The sequence below is a fragment of the Lissotriton vulgaris genome, chromosome 4_1, assembly GCF_964263255.1.
Source record: "Lissotriton vulgaris chromosome 4_1, aLisVul1.2, whole genome shotgun sequence".
Lineage (NCBI taxonomy): Eukaryota > Metazoa > Chordata > Amphibia > Caudata > Salamandridae > Lissotriton > Lissotriton vulgaris.
The window spans coordinates 780,928,136-780,956,075 of record NC_141691.1 but is presented as its reverse complement, the minus strand read 5'-3'; positions in this window follow the sequence as shown (position 1 = coordinate 780,956,075).

Sequence of the window (27,940 nt, the reverse complement as noted above, 5' to 3'; positions counted from 1 at the left end):
TCAAAGTACAAACAAATGCGTGATCATACAATTACCTCCAAGGTTTAAACACAACTGGATTTATAGTCAAAAATATGTAGATTTCACTGTTAGAAGTTATCACTAAGGCACATGATATGGCAATTTCAATGGACACCATGGGGTCAGGTTTGCAGGATGCACCGCTGTGTACCGTTGTACTACAATTATGGCATTTCTGGCTCTGCAAGTGATTTACAACAATAAAGTGTGTCTGCATCTCACAGAATAGTTTCTCAAACTAAGAGCAAAAATAGCTTGGTGCAGCCTACAGATTTCATGCCCAATCCCTCAAAGTTACAGCAATCGCTGATCACTAATATTAATGCAACCCATGCCTAGGCCGTTATTAAAATAGGAGAACGAACAAAGCAGCCAGCTAGTCTGCTGCATTAGCTTAGTTCAGTTCTCCTACTTTAATAGCGGCCTGCCGGCCTGGCCGCCCGCACCATGCGCACAGCGCACCAAATCAAAAATTGTAATCATGATGATGATTGATTCATCATCATAATTACACATTTCTGATGTATTGCCTGCACCTGCGACGGTCCTGCCATCAGTATGTACACACAGAGCTGTGCATATACGGAGGGGGCCCGAGCCCCTCATCCTGAGTTGTGCGCTCAGCTCAGCCTCTCACAGAGGGCTGGCCTGCTAGACAAGGAGTGCCGCGTGCTACTAAACAGATCACTCTGTAGCAGTTACTGGATGGTCGATCGCCACTAATAAGTGGGATAGCTCCTTATTTGGCAGACAACTAGCCTGGGAGAAGTGCCCTGGCTGGTCAATATACAAGGGGGAATAGTTGACAGGCCCTCCAGAAAAGTAGGGAGTTTCCCTTTGTTCTTGAAGCCAGAAAAAGTGCGATCATACTAATAATAGGCTGGTATAAATTGAGGCTGAAGTAGCTGTGGGATTGTGCATTATCAAATGTTTTTGACAAGGATATTGGGGAAAGTGGTGGCGAAATTCCGAAAGGCCACAGTAAACAGAGCCTGTATTCCAAATATCTACCGATTTGAACATTCAGGAGGAGAATCAGCAGACAGGCAGAATGGTGGTGCAGGCAAATGGTATGCTCGCGGTGGACCCAATGCAATGTGACTAACAATCTGAAAATGTTTGAACGAAGGGCTCTAGCCTACATTCTGGTGTTGGAAAGAGTAAGGTGCATACAAACATAAAGTTCATGAGGTCTTTATTAGGGGATTGCTCACAATGAGACTACTTTCTATGCACTATTGTTGACATGCTTTTACAAGTTGCACCCGAGTTGTAGAATAGGCTGTGGTTGGTTGCCTGTGTGTCTGTGTGTGTGGAAGGGGGAATTTTTGGGGAGTTAGGTTTAGAGGATGCCAGGAGTGGTGGGCAAAGAAAGGTCCAAGGTGATTATGAGAAGTGTGGATATCATGCGGGGGCATCTTGTTTGGACAAGGGAGATGGAAAGTAGGGATCAGCTCAGTGGCAATAGGAATACATGGAAGACCGTTACACATAATGTCAAGGGTACGAATAGCTACACAAAAAGCCACAAGGGTGAACTTTTACCAGAAAACAAAAGGAATCGTAATCCCAGTGTTACAATCGAAGAACATACCTCTAGTAGAAATAGATAAAGTGCGCAAAAAATGGGAACATTTAGGGCATGTTGGGGCTTTCTCTAGTTAAGCATACGGTGTACTTATATATGGCTGCCCTAGTTTCGCTGCAGATGAGAGAGGGTAAGATAGACACAAAGGGTAGATATCTACTGGGACGCTAGGCGGTCAGGAAATATGTCTCATTAAGTTGTATGTGCCGAATGTAGATGCTAGCCTTTTTGGGAATCAATTCTAGATTATACTGTTTTATATGGAAACAAAACTGGTGTAGGTGGGAAATACAAGTTTTGTTCTGGACAAACATGAGGCTGGATTCCACAAAGAGACAGCGCTAAGCCAGGGGTGATGAGTTCTTCATAGCAGAATATGGATAAAATAAGTGTGATACACTTCTGGAGGGTACAACAACCTGTTAATATTTGTGATTAGATGGCACTCCTAATTACCTGGAATACATCATTATTACGAAGGACTTTCTATTTAAATATGAAGAGTCTGCATATTAGGCTAAATTCCTGCTGTCCCATTCCAGACCAGAGGTATGGTAAAATCGGGCACAAGGCAGAACTAAGATCCCAACATGGAGATTCACTGTTCGGGCCTTATTGAGAAGGTTGAAGGAGAATGCTAAATAATACAGCGCAAATAAATAGGAGCTATTCAAAGTGATGATCTGAGGAGAGTGCACAGCCAAAAAGTATAGTAACAAACAATAACTGGGACTGAAGAAATAGAAACAAAAATTGATGTTAAGAGAAGCAGCATCTACAATACAACCGAAAAATGCTAGACTTGTTATATGTATGGGAAACACATGGAATACCCTTGACAAATTCACTATTGCTACATATAGACAACCCAGCGCAGTGACCATATAAATAGACCATGAACATATGAAATACCACAAAAGACATGCACATTTGCTCAAAGTTGCGTGAAAAACTTTGAAATCCACAATTGTCTCAACCTTATACAAACATATTTTGACTTGAACTTATGTAGGTTGTCTATTTACTTCTATATTATTGCGGGACCTCCTCTGATGTGCATGTAAAACGTACCTTTTGCCCCAAAGATTTGTACTAAATTTTGGCATTCTGTCCTGAATTTTTGTCCTGAATTTTGACCCTTTGTCCTGAATTTTTACACTCACCGTCCTGAATTTGCACCCATGCCAGTTGGTCACCCTAAACATGCTGGTTACGAGGATCATCATGAAGAAGGATGGCTTGGCGCGATGAGTGCAGGGGATGGGACAGGTGTGAATACTGATGGCGATGGTTTGGCACAGATGTATTAAGGGGTTGTATTGTGCGAGTGGGCGATCTCTGAGGGTTACTGTTTTGTGTTTGTCCGTGTTTTGCCTACGTTCAGGGTCCCTATGAACTGCAATGCTGCTGTGGGATGGATGCTCCAGAGCTGAGGCCCGGAGCCGCAGTTGCAGCATTGAAGCTTGTTTCATACGGTTGGTTGCCATTCCTTGAATCTATCCCTGCCCTGCTGTCAGCCCACACTCCTCCCTTTACGGGGTACAATATCAAGCGGAAGCGCTCAGATTGCACATCATAAAAATGTCTTATTTATCCCTAGTTAAGTCTTTCACAGCAGCACTTTCATAATAATAACAGGATTGGGGCGATGTGACTTTTGGGCACCCTTGACCCGGTTACTCTTCTCTTTCCGGAGCGGAGAAGAGAACCATACCACTACATCACCAGGCTGGGTAAGACCAGGGTGGCCCGGCGAAGAAGACAATGGGAGCATTGCCTGATCCAGAGGAAATGCGCTAGCCGCTAAGCTCAGGAATAGGTAGGGTTAGAGTAAGTAAGCTAATTGAAGCAAGCAAGGCTGAACAAGGCTCTAGCACAAGGCTCTCACCGATGCCTGCTAGAGCCTTGTGTCCCGTAACATACAGAGCTGTGCTGAGAGTGTGCTGTGCTGCGCATATACGGTCAGTCAGTGGTAACGATCGGGAATGGAATCTCCAGACCACCACCACAACTGTGTGCGCGACGCCAGCCAACTGTTAAATTGTGTGAAGACAAATAATAGACAAAGACATCAATCATCAATCACTAACTGATGGTGCTGGGGACACAAGAGACTCCTTTCTCCTTCCTACCATCAATAAATTTAGTCTACCTTAGTTACCTGTGAGCCTCTGGTGTGTGCCATTTTTTTCTGCTTCCTCTTCCATTACTTATCACACTTCCTTCTAAACCTGATATCACCTTTTGTAACTGAGCTCATCCCTTGTGATTATTCCTCGTCTGTATCTAGATCTAGTTTTTCTTCAGCAACCACACAAAAATTGCTGGTTCCCAGTTAGCAAACTTTATAGTAATTCTCGAAACGCGTTTCAAATTACCATTTCCAAGTAAGCAAAGTTCAGTTGCTGCTTCCCAACAATCACAATATATGTCATTTCTCGTTTAGCACACATCATTGCCACAGCTAAGTTATCTCACAATTGCCACTTTCAATTATGCGCGGTTCCAGGTATCACGCGTCCTTGCCATTTCCCAGTAAGCACATCATCATATGACGTTCCCAGTTAGCAAAATTCTTTATTTCATTTTATATGTGCAAATGACAAGCAAATCACGTGACTATGTTTTCTCAATATTTCTCACAGGATTAAGGCCCTTGTTTAGTTACATTGCTAGCTTCTGTTAAGTCTCATCAGCTGCAGAGGACTTAACCCTGCTCCTAGAAAGGAAAAAGAACTGATGTTTGTGCGAACTCCATAGCTCCTTTTTCAAAAACTTAATCTTGCGAGCATCAGTGGTTTTTACATTGCACTGCACAGTTGTTCATGCTCGTTGATTTGAAACCCGTAGCTGCTGGCCTGCTGCCTTCGCTTGCCCCTGCTTCACAGAGTACAGAAAAGGACTGATAGTGCTAGCTATACTCAAAGCGCTAGCGTCCATACATACTTGAAGCGCTAGCATCTATGTGTTTCGGATAGTTTGTAGACAGCCACTGGCCCACCCACGTAGACTTGTTTTTTTTATTGTTCTCATATCTGGCTCCAGATTGTGCACAGATGTCTGCAGCAGCTACCTGATAACTTCTCGGGCGGAAATAAAAACGGACGGGAATCACCATAGTCCTGCTAACTGCTGTTGGTGGCAGACACACAGGGGGGTCGGGATAGGCGGCGCAAGCCAGTAGAATAAAATTATGGCCGCTTCAAGTACCATGCACACCTCTGCTCCTCTCGTCACTCCTGTAGGCAGCAGTCACGCGCAGTTAGTTGGCTAATGCGCATGCAGGAATTACACCAGCTGCACCCCAGAAAGGCGCGCAGACTCGGCAGAGGAGGAGACAGAGCATAATTCTGCGCACTGCGCACAGGCACCTCCTCCTCCTCCTCCTGAAATGTTTGTTTAGGTTGGGTCGCAACAACGGTCAATCGGGCTTGCTGGTGCTAGAACTGGTATAGCATTCGGGGCAGGCCTGCTTCGAACTAGTTGGAAGTCTGAGAGTGAGAGTCTCAGACATGATGAGTGACCATCATCATGACGAGTACACATACACAACACCTGGACCTGGTGACTTCTTCTCCCTGGCCTGAACTAAGTGAGTGACGCTGACGCTGTTGTGGCTGGGGGCCGTTTTTCATTCCGACCGTCACAGGCTGTGATGGTGGGAGGAAAATCGGCCCCCAGCCACAAAACCGGCCCCCTTTTCGAAAACCGGCCCCCACCCCCTCCAGCCTACCGGGGGATTGCCCGGTGCCCGGACTCACCAGTCCGGCCCTGATATCATACTGCAGAATTCGTGGACTATGATCGGAAATCACATTCGGTGATTTTTTAATGCTAACTTTCTTCAATTCTGTTGAAGAGATAAAAAAAAAATCCAGCTTTGTGTATTTCTTCAAAGGGCATGAAAAATACGTGAACCCACGTTTCTTAGGTTCTTTATTCCCCCAAACATCTGCCAACCCATGTGATTTAAATAATGAGCTCGGTACTCGAAATACCCTAGGCTTGCGGCCTATATAAGCAGCATTATTTGGGACATCTATAAAGTCTGCAGAGATAGTGAGATCTCTGCACACTATGATAGGTCACGGCCAGTTTGTTAGTTCTACTTCCAGCTGATCAAATAGCTCGGGATCGTCCTGGTTTCTAACCATAGATTGTGCAGAGTGCAAATCCTACATCAATTTCCACCAGTGCCCACCTCCCTAAGGCATCTGCCAGTTGGCATTTTGCCCCTCCAAAGCAGATTTAGCCAATATTGCCACCCCTCCGATGGTGGATGTCTGTGAGGAACAAGCCAGCAAGTCAAAGCCTCTTATACTTAATAAATGTATTTTTGCCAACGTAAATGGGTCTCCAGTAAGCATATCAAATCTATCTGATTTGACCTAACATATTGCCCCAGCCTTTGTCTTTTGCTCCAATCATTCAGGCCCCCAATATTAGCTGTACATATCTTAGACTTCCCCATTTTTATCTACTGTGTTCACATCTCCTTTGGATCAGCCCATTCAACTGTTTTGTACAGAAAGCCTTAATCCCCCCCCAAAAAAAATAACACCAGGTATTTTCCTTTTTTCAGATGAAGCATTGTTCCCAAAGATCAGCAATTCTGTTTTGTCTATGTTGAGTTTTAGGGAGTTGTCTTTCATCCAGTTGGTGATGCTTATCATGCATCTGCAGAAGTTGGCCATAGTGGTGTGGGGGTCCTCTGATAGCGAGAGGATGAGCTGAGTGTCGTCAGCATAGGATATGATGTTTAGTCCATGGGTTCTGATGATGTTGGGCAGGAGCCAAGTAGGTGTTGAACAATGTAGAGCTAAGGTAAGAACCTTGGGGAACATATAAGATGATGTGCTTGGGTTCTGAGGTGAATGGAGGTAGACAGGCTCTCTGGATTTTTCCAGTGAGGAAGAAGGCAATCCATTTGATGGTGTTTACTTGGATTCCAATGTGGTGGAGTCTCTTGATGAGGATGTGGTGGGGTACAGTGTTGAATGTATCTGAGAGGTGAAGGAGGGTCAGGGTTTTCATTTCTCTCTGGTCAAGGAGGGTTCTGATTTTGTGGGTAGCAGCTATGAGGACACTTTTGGTGCTGTGGTTGGTGCAGGATCTGGACTCAGAGGTGTCCAGAAGACTGTGGTTCGCTAGGTGTTTCATGAATTGACAGTTGATTGCCTTTTCGAGGACTTTGGCTGCAAAAGGGATCAGAGAGATAGGATGGTAATTCTTGAGATTTCTGGGTTTGGGCAATGGTTTCTTGAGAAGGGGTTTGACTTCTGCGTGATTCCATTCTTCAGGGAAGGTGGCTGCGGTGCTGAATGCATTGAGGATGGCAGTGAGGTCATGGCTTATTATCTTGCTCCAGAGGTTGAAGATGTGTTTGGGGGCCGGGGTCTGATGCTGCTCCCGAATGGATGGAGTTCTTGATGCCGGGGGAGTTTTGAGTGGCTGTCCCAGGTGGAAGGGGTCTGGCTTGTAGTAGTGATGCTGTTGTAGGTGTCAGCAGTTGTGGTATGGGGCTCGAAATTTGTGATGGTGGTGATCTTTTTGTGGAAGAAGTTCACCTAGGTGTCACAGAGTTCCTGGGAGGGGGTGGTATTGTTTTTGGTGGTTGAGGAGTTAGAGAAATCTGACAGTGTTGAAGAGTTCTTTGATGTGGTTGGAGCTGGCTTTGATGCAGTTGACGAGGGCACTCCTTTTTTTTCTTTTTCAGGTGTTGGTGGTATTGGTTGAGGGATGTCTTAAATTGTTTGGTCTGTGGGCTCCCTGCTGGTGTGCCATCTACTTTAAGGATGCTTGCATTTGCAATTAAGAGTTCTTACTTCTGTGATGTACCAGATTGCTTGTTTGAAAGGGTTTTTTTTTAGGTTGGGTGTGCTTGACAGGGTAGGGTTTGTCAGTGCAATCAATGATCCATGTGGAGAGGTTCTTGACAGCTTGTTCTGGGTTGGATGAGCTGTCAGGGTGGGAGGCGTTGGGGTCATCGGCCCACTGTGTTTTAGATAATTGCTTCAGCAGTAGTGAAGGGTGCTGGAAGGCTTGGTGGTTGAGCCGTGGGATCCTGTGATAGTGAAATGGATGATGGTGTGGTCTGTCCAGGTGAGCTCAATGACATAGCTGTTCTTACTCTTTTGCTGGCTGTGAAGATAGGGTAGAGTAAATGACCTGTGATGTTTGTGGGGTTGGTGACTATTTGAGTTAGGCCAATTTTCGTCATCCTTTTCAGGAGTTTTGGTGGTGTTGGTGTCATCAAGGTCATCAAGGTGAAAGTCGAGGTCTCTGAGGAAGATGTAGTGCTTGGAGTCAATGACGAGCAGGGTGATGACTTTGGGGATGGTGTTGTAGAAGCTGGGGCAAGATCCTGGAGGTCTGTAAATGAGTGTGCCTCTGATGGTGGTTTTGGTGTTGGTTTGGAGTTGGAAGTACAGGTGTTTCATGATCGGGTTGGTGTCGTCCATGATGGTGGTGCAGAGAATAGTTTCTTTGTGGATAATGGCAATTCCACCTCTGTGTTTGTTGATGCAGTCTTAGTTTGAAATCTTGTAACCTTCTGGTGTTGCTGAAGCGATGTCTGTTGTGAATGCAGAGTTGAGCCAGGTCTTGGTGAGGAAGATGACGTTGGAGGTGAGGAAGGTGATGGTATCCCAGATATCTGTGATGTGCTTGCAGAGTGATTGAGTTTTGAGCAGGATGCAGTGGAGTAGATTGGGCACGGGTATGTTGGTGGTCACCAGACCAGCGGGTGCTTCGGTGTTGCAGGAGAAGTTGTAGTGCCGGCAGGAAAGTTGTGCCACAGTGGATCATGGTGCGGTGCGGCAGCATTTGTTGCAGAATCCAGGGTCCACAGTTTGGAGCTTGGTGGTAGTGTATCTTGAGGTTGCAAGAGAGCCAGGGTTCCTGGTGCTGGGTGTGGTCCTGGCACGGACAGGCGCAGATGGGCTTGCCGTTGACATACCAGTGACACAGCCACATTGTGGCATTCATTAAGTAAGTTGGGAGGAGGGATGAGTGCTGAGGTGGTGGACATGGGGGCAGGAGGTGGGAGGGAACAGCTGGTAGAAAAAAGCAGGAAGCGGGGTATGGCAAACAAGCAGGCAAACAGAAACAAAGTTACAGACTAAACAGTGATACAATGCTGATACAATAGTATAGAGTTAACTGTGATACAATGCTGCTAATGGAATTAGGCAAAAATGAAGGTGCTAACAGAGGAGTGGACAGTGACTAAATTACAGAGCCTGTTTAAGAAGTTGCTGACAGTGGGGTAGATAAACAGAATTTAAATGTATAGTTTACAGCTATGCAGTGTCGGTTACGAATTAGCTGTGTGGCAAACAATCAAAAACAAGGTAGTCAGGGCAGGGTGTGAACAGTTGATTGAGTAGCAATGAGGTAGTTAGTCCGAGGAGCCTGCTCTATGGAGCCACGCTGTGGCCACCATAAAGTAGGTTTGGAGGAGGGAAGGGTGCTGAGGTGGTGGGTAGGTGGCAGGAGGCGGGGGAAACAGTGGGAAGAAAATGGCCGGAAGCGAAATAAAGTGAAAAAAACGGCAAGAAGAAACAAAGTTACAGAGTTAACAGTGATACAACACTGATACAATGTTATCGAGTTAATAATGAAACTATGCTGATACAGTGTAACGGTAAACAGTCATAATATTGATTCCAAAATATAGAATGGACATAATATCGAAGTAAAAACGTAGAATGGACAAAATATCGAATGGACACAATATGGTGGGTAAAAATATTGGAATTGAAGGTAAGTAATATCGATTTTCAGAATATCGAAGTCAAAATATCTAAGTATACAATATAGGCATTAAATATATTGAATTTTTTATAATATCGATTTTTTAAAGTTTTTTGCATGTTAGTATATGTGTGAAAAGTGTATAATAATTTTTGCAATGAATGTTTAATTTATTTTAAGTAATGAATTTTATAATATTTAATTTTTGCTTTATTTATTTCTGTAGTGGGTTGTGGGTTTATAGGGGAATAAGGTGGGAAGTAATTTAATTATATTAAGTTAAATATTCATTTTTAGCAATTATTATTTATATTTAATTACATTTTGCTTTTTACTTCTGTAGCGGGTTGTGGGTTTATAGGGGAATAGGGTGGGAAGTAATTTAATTGTAATTAATTAAATATATTTTGCAGTCTATATTTTGCTGACGATATTTTGGGAAGTCTATATTTTGTCGTTCTATATTATGTCAGTGATCCGTGGTAAATATACAGAATTTAGATTTATAGTTTACAGTTTCAACAGTATCATTTACGAATTTGCTGAGTGGTAAACACGCATAAACAAGGTAGAGAGGGCAGGGTGCGAATGTTAGATGGAGCAGCAGTGGGGGAGCTGGTCCCAGATTTACTAACAGCAGAAAGCTTGGTATTGTGCCCAAGTTGTGTTCCTACAACAGAGAGACATAAGCAGGAGAAATATCTTTATTTCTCCTTTCATTTCCTCCTTCCATGTGCTGCATTCTGCAGCACATATAGAAAAAGGAATAGCAGCTAGATTCATGAAAGGAAATTGCGCCCGCAAACGGACAGATTCTGAGAATCTGGCCCTTTGCGAGCGCAATTTTTGCATTTGGGATTCATCATCCCAAGTGCAAAAGTCGCTATTTGCGAAATCGCATATTTGCGAGGAATTGCATTTAAGGAATCTCTATTAGAGAATCCTTAAATGCAATTCATTAATCAATTTTAAATTGCGAATTCGCAATATTTGGCCGCTATTTACCACGAAGTCTGACTTCGTGGTAAATAGCGAAAAAAAATTCTCTGTTGCATGTTACACACACACATGTCCTTTGGACATGTGTGTGCGCAACACCTGTGTAAATTTGCATTTCAGGGGTGCTACAGGGTGTCCTTTGGACACCCCTGGCACCCTTGAAATCGCTATCTTATTTGCGGTTAGCAAATTGCTAATCGCAAATAAGGAATACTCCCCATTCATTCCTAAAGGCCCATAGGAATGAATGGGGAGTATTCCTTATTTGCGATTAGCAATTTGCTAATCGCAAATAAGGAATGTGTAGGAATCGCAATTTATTTAGCGATTCCTACATGAATCCCGTTTTGCAAGTCCTTAATAGCGATTCCTTAATAATCGCTATTAAGGACTCGCAAAACGGCTCTTTGATGAATCTAGCTCTAAGCCTCTAAGGATTGTTTTTGTGAAGAAAGATATTCCTTTCTGAATATAAACATCTTGCCCATGAAGCAGGCATGTTTACATTAACCAGGCAGCACAGAGCGCACCAGCATTGGATGGGAGCAGAAATGCGCCATATCTGAGCAAATGTGGTACATTTCTGCTCTTTTAGCTTTATAAAACACAGTGCTGCAAGTTCGCTTGCTGCTTTCTGCTGCCTGAAACATTAGTAAAGCTGGCCCTGAGTTTCTAAGTAATGTGCACATGAGGACAGAAAGTGCATGTATGTATGATGAGTGAATGAGCATAACGTTGAAGGCTAATGTATATTCATAAATTAATTAAAATAGAGGATAACACTACTCTCCATTAAACTTACTGCTTCCTGTCTAAGCACCATGACATAGCCAGTAAATAGTTTCTAAGCCAATCAAGCCGTGAGTTTACATTGTGAGAAACTTGACACTTAGCAGACATAGTATATACTTTTCTGCATTGGCCCACTATGTGACCTTGGAGCAACAGACCAGCATCTCTCCTAGATGCGGAGGTCACAATATATATGTGCAAGTGCCATTACATGGAATCAGACAGTTGCTGGATATAGAGGGAGTGAAAACTATGTTAAGTATTCGATCCAAAAAGGATCAAAAAGAATTCCAATATCACTTAATCACTTATGTACTGACAAAGTGAAGTATTTCGTAATCTACCTCTATGGGAAATATAGATCTATTGGCCGTGCTCCTCACTCAAAGGCAATAATCTCTCCGTCTACTGGTCAAGTGAAAATCCATTGTTCTGCAATCTAATCACAGATTACAATTTATAGTAACTAGAAACAATTATTTTCAGTGTTCACATATCCCAGGAAGATACAGAAGAGTGTCTGACATTTCTGTTTTTGTTGAAAGTTAATGGACCTGCCCTAAAGAATCCCTTTGCTTTTTTGACCCATACATAAATGTGGTACGTGAAGGAGTTAGCTAATTTACCTGATGCACAAATGTTGGTAAGGTGTCAATGCTTATGGTGCAACTGCTCTTTCTGTCCAGTCTGGGTAGCAGCACACAATCCAGAAGATGTGGGCAGGTACATTGCAAACTGGCGCTAGCGTGTTTTTTTCAAGAAGAGGGTATTGTAGCAAGGAGAACTCTGGAACAATCTTGGATTTCACAGAAAACACACTGTGACAGTTCCTTTGCCATGCAACACACTTCACTGGGCCTACTTTATATCGCATTACAGAGAGAAGTCTAGTGCGGCAAGTGATGCACAGGTAGCCATGGGTCTAGGGTTGCCTATCATTAAACATGCTAGTGTTTATTCTTAGAGAGCCTCTGCCGCACCTAGGGGCATATCATCAAGCATGTTTTTGTGACTTTAGCGCCTCTTTCTGGCGCTAAAACAGCAATTTTTTTATGGACTATTAACAAGGCCAGGCTAACATGCATTAGAGCATGTTCAATCAATCAATCAACCATTACATTTCTAAAGCGCGCTACATACCTGTGATGGTCTCAAGGCGCTGGGGGGGGCACTACTGATCGAAGAGCCAGGTCATGAGGAGTCGTCTGAAGGCCAGCAGGTCCTGAGTCTGTCGTAGGTTGGTTGGGAGAGTGTTCCAGTTCTTGGCGGCGAGGTAGGAGAAGGATCTTCCGCCGGCTGTGGTTTTCCGGATATGAGGGATTGTGGCGAGGGCGAGGTTGGCTGAGCGAAGGCTTCGGTGGGGGTGTGGAAGCTGAGTCGGTTGTTGAGGTAAGTAGGTCCGGTGTTGTGTCGCGCTTTGTGTGCGTGGATGAGGAGTTTGAAGGTGATCCTCCGCTTCCTGAGGGTATTTAGCTACTCGTCGGCCCCAGCGCGCAGCGATGGCGCGCAGGGTAGGCGCCATCGACTGCGCCGAAGACGAGCCAAAGACCAGCCCGTCTGTGCCCGTCTGGGCCAGGTCGGGGCATGGGGCAGGAAACGCTGTCAGAGGTACGCTCTCGGCGGGTCATCTAAGGGCTCTGCGCCCTAGTACAAATAGTAAATGTTCCATTTTAAACCCTGCATTAGCAGGTTCCCAAATTTGTCATCACTGTGCTTTTGCTTTATCTAATGTTCAGCCCCACCCAGACGTTACACACAAACTTAAGATACCTACTCCAACCGCGGCTCAAAACACCCGTTCCTTTACATTCTACACTGTTAATTGCAGATCACTGCCTCAACATAAAGCAGATATTTACCATCTTTTAGCAGAGGAAAAACCATGTGCGGTTTTCCTTACGGAGACCTGATTGCATGATGGTGCTGGTCCCGATGTAGCGGCCGCACTGCCCTCTAATTACGCTATCGCTAGAGTTGATAGAGAAAGACAGGTTGGAGGGGGGATTGCTGTGATTTTTAATAGGGAATTTAATTGTGATTTCCAAACGGTCAATATCCCAGGATGCGAAGCAGCATTTTTTAAAATTGCACTGAACCCTAATTTTACCTTTTCTGGTTTTTTAATTTATCGCCCTCCTGGAGGCAGTAATGTCTGGGCTGCGAATTTGGCCAACGTCATTTCACCTTATTTTCTGAATGCCCAAAATTTGACCATACTGGGTGATTTAAATCTCCATTTGGAGGACAAATCAAATAGCACGGTTGTCAACCTTCTGGAAGATTTGACTACTCTTAGCATGACACTGCGGAATGAGGGTCCTACTCACCAAGCTGGCCATTTGCTGGACCCCATTATATCCAACATACAGGAATTAAAATGGTTGAAAACCGACCCCATTTGTTGGTCGGACCATTTTTTAACCCTTTTTAGCATTACCCTTACTGACTCTAAGCCGTCACTTTCTGCTCGGCCCCCAATTCTTATGAGAAATTGGAAAAGGTTAGATCTGTCCGAGTTGCAGAATGCACTAAAAATTCACCCCCCCATCTTGGGCACCGATATGGAAACGATTGCGCGTGAAGCCCATACCTGGCTGGAGAGAGCAGTCGATATCTGTTTGCCCGTTACTAAGTGCAGAGGTAATGTTCATCGCCCTCCAGCCCCTTGGTACAACGATGAATTAAAGCTAGAAAAAATCAAGTGTAAGGCATTAGAGCGGAAGTGGCGCAAGCATTACGATCCTTTAAAAAAGGAAATTTATCGTAGTGCCAGAAACCTCTACCACAGAGCCTGCACTAGAGCCAAGGCATGCTACATAACTGAGACTATCAACACAGCCGCAAACAAAGCACGGACTCTTTTTAACACTGTTAAGGAACTGGCCGGAGCAAATTCTATGGCGGCCGCACCTCCCCTGACCCCTCAAAAATGTCAAAATCTTGCCACGTATTTTGTGGAAAAGATAGAGAATATTATTTCCAATATTAATCCTCTGGTGAGGGATGACGGGGAAGTTCCGTCCCCACCTTTGGTAAATCAAATAGGACCACGGCTTGACTCTTGGCCACCTATCTCCTTGGACATTCTGAAATCCTTAGCTGCGTCCATTAAATCAGGCTCTCCCTGTGATCCTCTCCCCATTAACATCCTGAGGCAGCTGGACGACTCAGCCCTGGGGACTATTGCTGAGACATTAAATGCCTCCATTCATCTGGCAACTGTCCCAGCGGCTTGGAAGCATGCCATGGTCAGCCCTCTATTGAAAAAGCCGGCGGCTGATCCTGAGGTGCTGGCCAATTACCGCCCAATTTCCCTGTTACCTGCGTTCTCTAAGATCTTAGAGAAGCACATTCACGGTGTACTCTCAATATACACGGAGAACAATAATCTACTCCATTTTACTCAGTCAGGTTTTAGGGCAGGCCATTCCACCGAGTCCGCCCTCTTGGGAGTCACCGAGAAGATCAGGGGACTTTTGGATGAGGGGCAAACGGTTGCTCTTGTCTTACTTGATCTAAGTGCGGCCTTCGACACCATCTCACACAACAGACTACTTGCTAGGCTGAGTGATGATGGTGTCGGAGGGAAAGCGCTTGACTGGATCGCGTCCTACTTGAGCAACCGGACGTTTCAGATCTCGTCCTCGCAAGCTCAGTCAGACACCTTTCTGTCTCCACATGGCGTGCCTCAGGGCTCAATCTTGAGCCCGTTGTTTTTTAATCTGTATCTCCGCCCACTCGCCGATCTAGCTGAGCGAGTTGGCCTAGAACTTATGACTTATGCGGATGATTCGCAGATTATTTTTTCTCTCACCAACTCAAAGCCTTCATCCCCCTCTGCGTTGAAAACAGGCCTTCAGGAAGTCTTCAGCTGGATGTCAACTAATCAGCTGAAGCTTAACGGGGAGAAGACGGAGATTCTTCTCCTAGGGAAAAAGAGAGATCTATGGCAGGATACCCATTGGCCGCCTTCCCTGGGTGCTTTCCCCTGCCCGGCCACTCAAGTCAGAAACTTAGGGGTATGCATTGATGACTCTTTATCAATGAAACAGCAGGTAAACAAAGTAGCTGGTACGTGCTTCACCATCCTGAAATGGTTACGGAAGATCATCTGGATGCTGCCTATGGATACCCAGAAGACCGTAGTCAATGCACTGATTACATCTAGGCTTGACTACGGTAACATCTTATATCTGGGCTCCAATTTAGCTGTGATTAGGCGGCTCCAACTGGTCCAAAATTCCGCCGCCAGGCTGCTATGTAAGATCCCTAGGACAGCTAGGATCTCAAAGCACCTAAAGGACCTGCACTGGCTTAGAGTTGAGAACCGGGTCCGGTTCAAAGCATTGACCTACATGTTTAGGATCAAGGCAGGGACCGCACCAAAGTACCTGCAGAATCTGGTTAGGCCCTACGTTCCTGAACGAAACCTCCGCTCTTCAAATGGAGCCAACTTTGTGGTTCCTAGATTTAAACTGGCCCGTATGGGGGGAAAGTCTTTCTCCCATCTGGGACCAGTTCTTTGGAACTCTTTGCCTTTAGCCCTGCGTAAGGAGGTAAATCTCGCCAGTTTTAAGAAAGGTGTAAAAACCTGGCTCTTTGATAAATAATTGCAGGCTTCTAATAGGTTGTTCTTCTGCGCTTTCAGTGTTCTCAGTTCTCATATCTTTTGCGCCGGGAAACCCTTTGTGGGTATCTGCGCGCATTATAAGTGCAAAAAATAAATAAAAATAAATAAAATCCTCTTGTTGACGGGGAGCCAGTGCAGGCCTCTCAAGTGGGGTATGATGTGGCTGCGGCGGGGGACGTCGAGGGTCAGTCGAGCCGAGGCGTTCTGGATTCGTTGTAGTTGTCTCAGGAGCTTGTTTTTTGTTCCTGAGTAAAGGGTGTTCCCGTAGTCAAGTCTGCTGTTGATGACGGCCTGGGTGATGGTTTTTCTAGTGTCGATAGGGATCCATTTGATTATTCTGCGGAGCATTCGGAGGGTGTTGAAGCAGGACGCGGAGACGGCGTTGACTTGCCTGGTCATGGAGAGGGTCTAGTTGAGGATGACCCCCAGGTTGCGTGCGTGGTCCGTGGGTTCCGGGGCAGTGCCTAGTGATGTAGGCCACCAGGAGTCGTCCCAGGCTGATGGGCCGGGTCCGAGAATGAGGACCTCCGTCTTGTCTGAGTTCAGCTGCAGTCTGCTATCCTTCATCCAGTTAGCTACGGCCCTCATTCCTCTGTGGAGGTTGGCTTTGGCGGTGTGGGGGTCTACAGTGAGGGATATGATCAGCTGGGTGTCGTCGGCATAGGAGATGATGTTGAGGTTATGTTGTTGTGCGACTTGGGCGAGAGGAGCCATGTGGATATTGAACAGCGTCTGGCTGAGGGAGGATACCTGTGGGACGCCGCAGATGATCTCGGTAATTTTGGAGCGAAAGGGTGGGAGGCGGACGCTCTGCGTTCTGCCTGAGAGGAAGGATGTGGTCCAGGCCAGGGCCTTCTCTTGAATACCGGCATCATGGAGGCCTGCTAATAGGGTGCGGTGGCAGACTGTGTCAAAGGCTGCTGATAGATCCAGGAGAATGAGGGCGGCTGTTTCTCCTTTGTCCATCAGGGTCCTGATGTCGTCAGTGGCGGCAATGAGGGCGGTCTCAGTGCTGTGGTTGCTGCGAAAGCCAGATTGGGAAGGGTCCAGGATATTGTTGTCTTCGAGGTAGCGGGTTAGCTGTTTGTTGACAATCTTCTCTGTCACTTTTGCCGGGAATGGGAGCTGGGAGATAGGCCGGAAGTTCTTGACGTCCTTTGGGGTCCACCTTGGGCTTCTTCAGAAGGGCGTTGATCTCGGCGTGCTTCCAGCTTTCTGGAAGGTGGATGTCTCGAAGGAGCAGTTGATAGTTTTCCTGAGGTGGGGCGCGAAGGTTGTGCTGGCCTTGTTGCAGACGTGGCCAGGGCAGGGGTCTGATGGGGATCCAGAGTGAATGGAGTTCATGGTTTTGATGGTGTCTTCGTTGCTGACGCTGGATCAGGTGGTCAGGCGGCTGGCGTGGGTGGTAGTCGCACAGGTGGTGGACTCGGTGGTGGGTGTGAGGGGGGTCGGAGTTGAAGCTGTCGTGGATGTCGGTGATCTTGCGGTGAAAGAAGGTAGCCAGGGAGTCACACAGGACTTGTGATCGTGGGATGTCGTTGGTGTTGGAGCTGGGGTTGGAGAGTTCTTTCACGATGCTGAAGAGCTCTTTGGTGTTGTGTGCGTTGTTGTCTAGGCGGTCCTTAAAGGCGGTCCTCTTGGCGGTCTTGATGAGTTGGTGGTGTCTGCGGGTGTTGAGGGCTGTGTGAACCTGCGATAGCAGCCTATCTTGAAACACAGCATTAATATTTCTAATTCATACATAGTAGCCGTTTCCTTCATGAACTGCATTCAGAAAGTTGCTATCACAACTTCGTTGTATTAGCAACACGGCCCCGGACCCGCGAAGCGATCAAAAAGGCCGCGCTAGGCGCGGTTATCGCTTGAATCTAACACCTTTTTCAAACCTAACTTAACCATTTTGTGAATGGGAGGTGGATTGGATGGTTAAGTCGACACATGACTATCATCAAGCTGTTCATTATCGCCGCATGATTACCGCTGGAATTCCAACGTTAATGCAGCTTATCGCCATCTATCGCTGATTTTGGCATTGCCTGTCAGCAAATCGTTGCTAATACACCACTAACACTGTGATGTAAACCAGCAATAGACGGCATTAAGAGAAAACACAATAAGCGCACATTGGGATAATTATCGCAATCTGTTGCTAATATGCCCCCTAATGTTCATGAATTTAATCCTGTAAAGAAGAACTAGCAAATGGTAGAGTTCCTGATTCTACTTGAACTGAAGGGTTCCATACTTCCTGCGGTGCCTGGAATTGAAAAATCCGGAACAATAAAGTTGAACCTAATTTGGAGGAAACCCCAATAGCTAGTTTAGTGAACTTTCTGGGCTTGGTAATGGCATCCCCCACGTCTCTCCCTCAATTGTACTGAAGAGGGATCGGTAGAGTGGAACTAGTTCTGAAGAAATAAAATAAGAACCTGCTAGAAACACTACTCCAGCCTTAAAATTTAAATATTATAAAGTGCTGTTTTTTGTCACGGTAATTTGATGGGTTGTGCATGGAGGCCACATCTAATGGCTTCAGAAGACTGTTAGACCAGTAGTATTCCTCTTACAAGCTCAGAATTCTCAGAGCAGTTTAATATCAGAAACTTTCGTTGGCCAAGCTGAAATTTCTTCTTGGTTTAATGTTCTGGTTTGAATCAAGTTCCATAAATGTTTTTATATGTGCGAGATCTCCCATCTGATTAGGAGTGTTTGTGTGTCAGCTTCAATTTACACCTTTTTGCAGCGTCGTTAAAATATAATTAAACCTACCTCCAATAGACTGCCGTTTGAATTCCCAGTAGATTCACCAACAAAATGGCTGTTAGGGTCTCTAGGCCCCAGTAGAGTGCTGTAAGCTATGTCCAGCGCCTTTAAATGTATGTAATTCAGTCACAGCATGGTAACCTTAAATTATAGATTTACCACACTTGCCACTTGATACACCATCTACTCCATCATTTAGGGATTTCAAGAAATAATATTTTTAATTCAAACGTTCAGATGTTACTAAAAAAAAGTGTGGCATAGTGTGTGCAGTGCAGACATCTGCTGAGTTGAATTGGTTAGCTGACGACAACTGTATGCAGATGTTGAACTGGTACTAATGGCGTGAAACCTGTGCCCAGACTCCATGGATGCACATTTACAGGACAAAATTGAAGCAACGCTGCTGAACAATGTATAAAATGAAGCCCCAGAATTTGCCTTTTCTTGCTGCGTAATCTAGTCCACTCTGTCGCACAATTTTATACTCCGTTGCCGCATAATGTCAATGGCTTTAATTGTACTTATACAGGACGGCTAGAAGTTATGCCTCAAGCATGCCCATCATGTGTGGAAGAGCATCTGGTACAAGACTGCCAGGTGGTAAAAATAGCAGGGGTGCTCATTAATCCTTATTTCCAACTGACTGTGAAAGAAGTGGCAAATGCTTATTTACTTCTGCCTTTGCCAGCACAGTATTACTTTGTGTAATCAGTCTTTGTTGCTGCGTCGTGTGGTGACAGCAATTTAAACTGTTCTGTTGTGATCAAAGATGTTCTTCTATAAACACCACTCACGGTCTCATTAATGATCTTAAATAAGAAGGCAGGCGTCTTTATCCGAATTGATCACCCAAATGAATTGGCAAGAAAATGATTAATGCATATGTTGCTTCAAATGTGTAAACAAGCTGTGTGAAAGAGCATTCGGCTGTATTTCCACAGGTATTATTTTCAACCAGGTTTGTCCAACGAGTACTTTGTGCAGAGGCAGCTCCTTCGCTAAGGCAGAGGAGCGTCGCCCTACTGCTCTTGGAGCAGGAGAAGGGAAAAATAAAATTAGAATAACCCCTTTATTATCATTTTATTTTTCATTACGGGGCTAGGTTAGGGTGGGGCGAGTGGGGCAGGGGTCACAGAGGGAGAAGTGGTGGGCAAGTGCATGACTGTTTGGCTGGCAGCCTTTGAGCTGGCCAAACCGCCATGCGCACTTTGTATGTTCCACATCAGGCTGCATTAGGCAGCCTGATGGGGAACACGCCCAGGCTCCCTGTCCCCATCTGAGCACAAAACCACAGCGCTCAGACCAATCACAACACTGCATTACAGCATTGTGTTTGGCTTAGGGTAGGGAGACTGTTTGCCTCTTGCTTCCGCTGAAGCTGAGGAGAAGGTGGCTTGAAAAGGCAATGAAGCTGTCGGCGGCCGGCAAAAGGGTGTTTTTTAATTTATTTTTTGTCCCCTGCCGCCCCGTTCCCTGCCCACTGCCACTGAGCTTATGAGCTACTAGTAGCTCCCCAGCTACCTCTAAGTATTTCTCCTATGTACAGCCCAGCTTACTTATTTATCAGCTTTAGCTTGGTTGAATGAGTATACCAAAATTCAAGACAAAAGGAATTTTTAGGACTCATATGCTGATGTTTGGCAAAAAATGTAGGAATGTTTTAAATCTTTTGAAAGCTGATTTTTCAGTCATAAATAATAAGACATTGGGGAGATAATATTACCTTTCTGCAGACGGCTTTGCAGCTATGGCTGTTATGTATTACTCACCAAGTCATTCCACATTTATTTATGTATTTCTTTATTTATTTCTATTTTTTGTAAAGCGCTAACAATCATCCAAGTAGGATATCACGGCGCTATGATTGCTAAGGTGCATGTACCGTTGGCATAATTCGAGTTGGGTTAGTCTGGATGGGGGAAGAGTAAAGTTTTTAGCTGCTTCCTAAATGCCAGATGCCATTCTGTGAGTCGGAGGGCCGTAGGTAGTTCGTTCCACTTGGTTGCAGCGATGTGGGAGAAAGCACGCTCACCCATCCTGGCTCTCTTCACCCGACAGGTTTTAGCACGAGCCAAGAATTGAGAGCGGAGGTTCCTAGTGGGAGCATAAAACTGAATCCTGTTCCCGAGGATGAGAGGGCCTGTTTTGTGCAGTGCTCTATGTGTTATACACAGCATTTTAAAAGTTGCTCTCTGCTTCATTGGTAACCAATGTAGATCACGCAGGCAGCTCTTGGCTGAATCGTATTTCCTTTTCATACAGATAGCCTTGGCCGCAGCGCTCTGCACCATTTGGAGCTTGGTAAAGAGATACTCTGCCATGCCTACGAACAGGGAGTTTCCATAGTCCAGTCTACTCATCAAGAGAGACTGGACCAGGATCTTTCTGCACTCTATTGGAATCCAGGGAAAGACTCATTTAAGCATTTTTAGTATTGCAAAGCCTTTCCCGCATATGGCAGCTACATGGGTCTTCATGGATAGGGATATGTCTATAGTTATTCCAAGATTCCTTGCTGTTGGTGTCGGAGCAGGTGGAGTGTCCAGGGCTTCTGGCCACCAGCTGTCGTTCCACAGTTGAGTGTGACCTCCGAACAGTAGTATCTCTGATTTGTCTGCATTTAGTTTAAGGCAGTGCTTGTGCATCCATTCAGCCAATTCAGAGGGACAGTTTAGTAACCTGTCTTTGGGGTTGTTCTTTTCATCCAGGATAACAGTAAGTTGAGTGTTGTCGGCGTAAGAACATATTTCGACACCCCACTTTCTGCCTATTGCCGCCAGGGATGACACAAAAATGTTGAACAAAGTTGGGCTTAGTCAGGCCCCCTGTGGGACCCCATATTTGATGTTCCGGCGTGGGGACGAGAACTTGCCCATGTGCACTGATTGCGATCTATCCGATAGGAAAGACCGCAGCCAGCCCAGTGCTTTGTCCCTAATGCCCCTAGATGCTAGGGTTTCCAGGAGCAGATTATGAGGGACGGTGTCGAAAGCCGCCGAGAGATCCAACAGTATTAGGGCAACTGTTTTCCCATGATCTACATGCATTCTGATGTTATCCAGCACGGCCAGGAGTGTTGTTTCCGTGCTGTTGTTGGCCCTGAACCCCGTTTGTGTGATATCCAACAGGTTGTTTGCTGTGAGAAAGCTGGCCAGTTGCCTGTTGACCAGTTTCTCTAGGACTTTCGACAGGTAGGGAAGTTGGGATATGGGTCTGTAATTGGCCGGGTTGTTGATGTCTAAGCCAGCTTTTTTTAGAAGGGGGGTGACTGTGGCGTTCTTCCAACTGGATGGGAACTCTGCGGCATCTAGCGAGTGATTCAGAACTTGAGTCACTGCAGGGCAAATCAGAGGGATAAGCTGCCGGAAAATATGATGAGGGCAAGGGTCTAGGGGGGAGCCAGATTTGATTTCAAGCATCGCTTCGCCCACTTCCTCTTCAGAATATGGGCCAAAGCTGGTGCAGCAGGCTTGAGAGGTGGAAGGCCCGTGGTCCACCGGGCTGCCTGATTTGGGGTTGGAAAAAGATGAATAGATCTTGTCTATTTTTTCGCAAAAGAAGTTATTCATCTTGTCGTAGCCTACTTGTGACGGAGTCAGATTAGATGAGAGACTGGTAGGGCTGCAGAGCTCTTTTACTATTTTAAAAAGCTCTTTGGAAGAATTTTTGTTCTCTAAAATTCTACTAGAAAAGTAATCCTTTTTTGCCTTCCTAATGGCTTTAGTGTATTGCGACAGTTTTCTCTTGTAGACCGCCCTTGTCTCCTGAGTTCTTGTTAACCTCCATTTGTGTTCGAGCATTTTACATTTCCTTTTTTGTGACTTCAGTTCTTGCCCGTACCAATTTTCCGACATGGTGCGCCTAGGTTTGGCATCACGGCGATGCTGTGAGCAGTGCTCCAGAGTCGATAGGAAAGACCGCAGCCAGCCCAGTGCTTTGTCCCTAATGCCCCTAGATGCTAGGGTTTCCAGGAGCAGATTATGAGGGACGGTGTCGAAAGCCGCCGAGAGATCCAACAGCAAAAGGCAAAACCTTTTTTACATTACTGCTTCAATTGTGCGTGATGAGCTGAGGTGATCACTGCTAGTAATCTTGCAAATGATGACCATTAATGTAATCTTACCTGATGTATTCACTGTTACAACACTAATAATATTAGTAAGTCAGGATAATTTTAATTGATCTGAAGTAGATCATATTACAGAAAATGCTGTAAACCACCGGTTTAAACTAAAAGCACGTTTTTTAAATAAAGGCCAGTTCTTTTTGTGACTGTTTTCAGCTAGCACCTGGACTGTGCCAACCACGAATATGCAATTGAATCTACATCATGTTTAGCTGGTATAATGATTCATTTCATGTCTTTGCACTTCATTTATGTTGGAATAATGAGGACCAGAGGGCAATAGCACAAGGAGCTCCTGTGCACTTTCTGCTTTTTAGGTGCATGTGAGATGATTACAATTATGGTAAAACGTTTAAAGCTCTGACTTTTATTGAAGCTCTGTGCTGCTGCCATGGTGTTGCAGATCGTTTTGTGTCAGAGCGTTGCCCTTGGTGTATACACGAAAGAAGAGTTATTGGAAATGACAATAACCAAGGAAAACATATTTTTTCTGTTCTAACTGCTGTATGCAATGCCACCTATTGTTAAATCACACTGTGTATGAAATGACTAGTATCACTTCCTGTCAGCACGTGGTATTATGTCAGGGCACACAATCATCGTGAAAAACAAGACTGAGGCAGCCATGAAGTATATGTATTGTCAATTTAAGGTAATGTTGCTTGGGAAGAGAATAAACATATAAAAGTGCTATCTACATTACTACATTTAAGACACTGCACGATACCGAAAAATGAAGGGTCTAAGGTAGTCCTAGATTCTGAATTGCAGGATAACATGAACCGGGAAAGCCTGGGTCTGGAATTCACATTTCCAACCGGAAATACCAAGGCTGGCTGTAATTCACATTTATAAAAGGTAGACCACACCACCATTCTGCAATTGTGATTCTCGATGGATGGAATGGGAAAAAACATGCACGGTCTGGAATTACCAGTCCCTTTCTTGCATGTTTATTCCCATATCCAGATATGTTTACTCACACAGATTCCTGCTGTTTCAGCAGATGAATTATGTGCTCCAAATCTTGCCGGGTGCAGATACTACCCACTCAATTTAGAAGCGAGTTTGCATTATCTCCCACATAGGTATAGATAGCTCCGTCGTGCTCGAAATTGGGCCCTTAGAGTTTGTCGTTATATTAAAATCCTTTGATTTCGGATGGAAGTTTAAAAGAGAATCCACTTGTAGAATTTCAATTACCACAGAGATCGTAACGTGGAGAAAAGATCATGAGTTGCTTTCCTCCGGATTTAGCACTTCCTCCAGAAATTGGAGGATGTTCTATTATAAACAAATTTGAGAGTCTCCTGTAAGGTTGGATGGTAACGGAAAACCATTTGGCTTTTGGAGAAGTGTGGAAACCTGTAGGAGAATTTATTAGTGGAATTTCCTCTACGGTGTTTTCTAGAGTGGAGAACATTTCACAGCTGGGTTATTTTCAGAATTATCACTCCCACCAGAAAGTGGGGAAGTTTCCATCACCACCCAATTCTAAACCATTGGGCATATTATCAAGGGGGTTTATCTCCGCTTTTTTGGCTTTAAAAGCCAAGAAAGCGAGATAAAATTATCTCCCTATTACCTAGCTGTCGCTAATACCAGTTAGCGACAGCTAGTAGGAGATAGCGACCATCTTGGGCCCCACTTTGCATGTCAGTGATATTTATCACGAATGACATGCAAAGTGGGCGTGCCAAGATGTTAGCGCTAACATCGCTATCTCCTATTACCAACTTATGGAGATATTCGTGCAAAGCGCGAAGATCTCCAAAAGCTAACACCTGCCCTGAGCAGTTCTTAGCCATGTTATCCAATGGGAGGTGGATAACATGGCTAAGAGCATTAGCTCGGTAATGCATGAATATCGCTGACTTTTCAGCGATATTCATAAATTGCAGCCGATTTTTATCGCATTTGCGATAAACCTTGGTAATACCAAGGTTTATCTGCGATAAAAATCGCCGCAGCTCAGCTGTAAATTTTTGTCTCTAACCAAGCAATAGCGATAATTATCGCTATTGCTTGGTAATATGCCCCCATGTCTTAAACATAATACTGGTACTTTGCAACCTCAAATCAAGTGAATTTCACATTCAATGCTATCAAGCATTCGATTCGTCCTTTAAGTAGTTCTATAAAATAGTTTTAAGAAATTCGATTTTTTACATTTCAAGTAAGTGAATTGTACGTTCTCACAAAAGTTTCACTAGTGGTGCAGAGGTCAAATGTTATATGTGGGCTGCAGTATGTGTTCACACCCCCCACATACACATATATCACCCGGGAGAGCACCATTTAGTCCTGACTTGGCTGCATTTTAAGAGTACTTTAGTGATAAATGACAAGGAACGCTGCTGTTGCCAGGCAAACTATATTGTATTTCAGCTACATGACCCCTAAGCAGTGTTTTTTTTTTTTTTTTCAGAATAAAGTTTATTGAACAGAAAGAGGTGTCAATACAGTAAAACAAATGATAATAAAAAAGGAGCAAAATAAATTGGAGAATCTTTGCATAAATATACATACAAGAAGTACAATGAGACTGTCAATCAAGTGTAAATCAGGTGAGAGCATACATTGAAAAAGAGAAAAGGAAAATAATAATATATCTGTTATATATAAGAATAATTAGGAACAAGAAGGTCAGTCAAGGAGGTTTGGAAACTTCTTGCTGAGTTGGGAGCAAATGAAATGACTTTTTAGCCGAGGCATCAAGGTATACTGTTATAGGAAGCCATAAGATAGTACGTTTCGTTGCTAACTGAGGAGGAAAAACAAAAGCAGTATCCAACCTATGGTTATGACATACATTATACCACCATGCTTTAATCGATACCTTCGTAAAATCTTTCCAGTTGGCAGTGATTTGTTGGAAAGCAACCGCTATTAATAAGTCAACAATTCGTATGTCTGAAGTAACTTGGTCCCAACATGGGGAGAGACTACCAAGAAAAATATGAATAAAGGCAAAAGGGATTTGGGTATGAAAGATATCATTAATTTGGGACCAGATTCGCTTCCAGAAATCTTGAATGATAGTGCAGGAGAAAAGCATGTGGAATAAAGTAGCAGTGGGAGCAGAGCAAGACCAACAGAGGTCAGGAACAGAAGAAAATCTGTTGTGAAGCAAATGCGGTGTAAAAAGGAGTCTGTTATAGATGAAAAATAGAGTTTGAGGTAGAGTGGCAGACCTGGAGGATTTACGAAGTTTGACCCAGAGCTTGTCCCAAAGCGAAATAGGCCAGGAGGTTTCAAAGTCACTTTCCCATTGCTCCTCTACTTTAGATTTTGAGCGAGGAAGAGACTTGGAGCGCAGGAATGCATAGATAAGGGAAGCTTTGGAGTGAGTAGTAAGGAAGGAATGTAGTAGTGAAGTTGGAGTGGGAGACGAAGAGTGATTGTGAGAGTGCAGAATCTGGGTGAAAGCAGGCAAGATTGCTTCTTTCAATAAAAGATAGTTACGAGCAAAGGAAGCAGGTAAGTCAAAAGAGAGGCGTAGCACGGGAAAGGATAAAAAGGTGGATTGAGAGAAAAGTTGAGATACCCAAATCAAACCTTTTTGTCGCCAGGATTTCCAATAAAAAGGCTTGCCCTTAATAAGGATATTGGTATTATGCCAAATAGTAGAGGACAGAAAATCAGCAACAGAGGAAGGAATGGCTGGGGAGGAGGCTAGGAGTAGCTTGGTGGTGTGTTTATGTATGGGAATGGATGATATCTGTGGTTTGCGAGAGAAAGATAGAAATTCAGCAAAGGTAAATGGGGAAAGAGAAAGACGTTCTATAGTAACCCAAAGAGGACAAGGGTCTTCGGGATCACGCAGCCAGAAAGAAGCTTGGCGTAAAAGAAAAGCTTTATGATAGGTCGGAAAGTCAGGGAAATTGACACCTCCTTCTGATTTAGGACGTGACAATCGGAAAAGAGACATCCGAGGTTTTTTGCCTGACCAGAGAAAAGAAGTGAGAATAGAGTGAATCTTCCTAAAAAATGTCATGGGAATAGAGACAGGGATATTGGAGATGGTATATAAAACAATAGGTGACAGCATCATTTTAATAGTGTCAAGGCGTCCCCACCAGGAGAGATAAAGTGGGTGCCATTTAGTAGTAAGATCAGTTAATTTCTGGGTACATTTATTAAGGCAAAGTGAGATCGTATCTCTGATGGAGGGAGTAACGTGTAAACCTAAATATTTGATATGAGAGGAGCTCCAGGTGAAATTGGATTCGGCAAAGTCTGGTTTGAAAGTAAAGTTAGTGAGGGGCAAAATTTTGCACTTGTCATTGTTTAGTTTATATCCAGAAATCAGCGAATATTCATGAACTTCAGAAAGAAAGGCAGGGATAGAAACAGTAGGATTAGAGATAAAGAGCAAAATATCATCAGCATAAGCAGCAAGCTTAATGTGAGAGTGTGAAAAATTAAAGCCGTGAATGTCAGAATTTTGTCTAAGTTTGGAAAGGAAAGGTTCTAGAGCTAAGTTAAAAAGAAATGGAGACAATGGGCAGCCCTGTCGAACGCCTCTACCCAAATCAAAGAAGGGGGAAACCAGACCATTTGCACAAACCGCTGCTCTAGGATTGGAATAAAGAAAGGAAATTAAAGAAATAAATTTGGGACCAAAGCCAAACCACTTAAGGGCAGAAAAAAGATAGGCCCATTCTACTCTATCAAACGCTTTTCTGCGTCCAGGGCAATAGCTGCTAAGGAGCCTGAAAAGCGTGAAGATTTGGACAAAACGTTAAACAAAAGCCTAGTATTATCTGTAATAAAACGGCCTTTAACAAAACCAGATTGCTCAGGTCCTAGTAAATCAGGTAAAAAGGAGTCTAATCGGGCTGCAAGAGATTTGGCATAAATCTTATAGTCAATGTTGACAAGGGAAATTGGCCTATAGTTTTTACAGTATCTAGAGTCTTTACCCTCCTTAGGAATAATGCAGATGTGGGCATCAGCGAAAGTACCTGAAGAACCGCCTAAGGCAACAAAGGAGTCAATAAGAGAATGCAACTTGGGAATCAATAATGCGGAAAAATGAAGATAAAACTCAACAGTGAAACCATCAGGTCCTGGAGCTTTATCTTTTTTAAGGGAATTGAGAGCAGAGAGTAACTCCTTTTTAGAAACATCCAAGTCCAGAGAAGTTAAGTCAATGGGAAAATGATCTGGTTTGCGAATGGTAGAGAAAAAAGCAGAGAGAGATTGAGCAGTAGGATGAGTTTCCGAGGAGTAGAGGGTGGAATAGAAATGAGAAAATTCA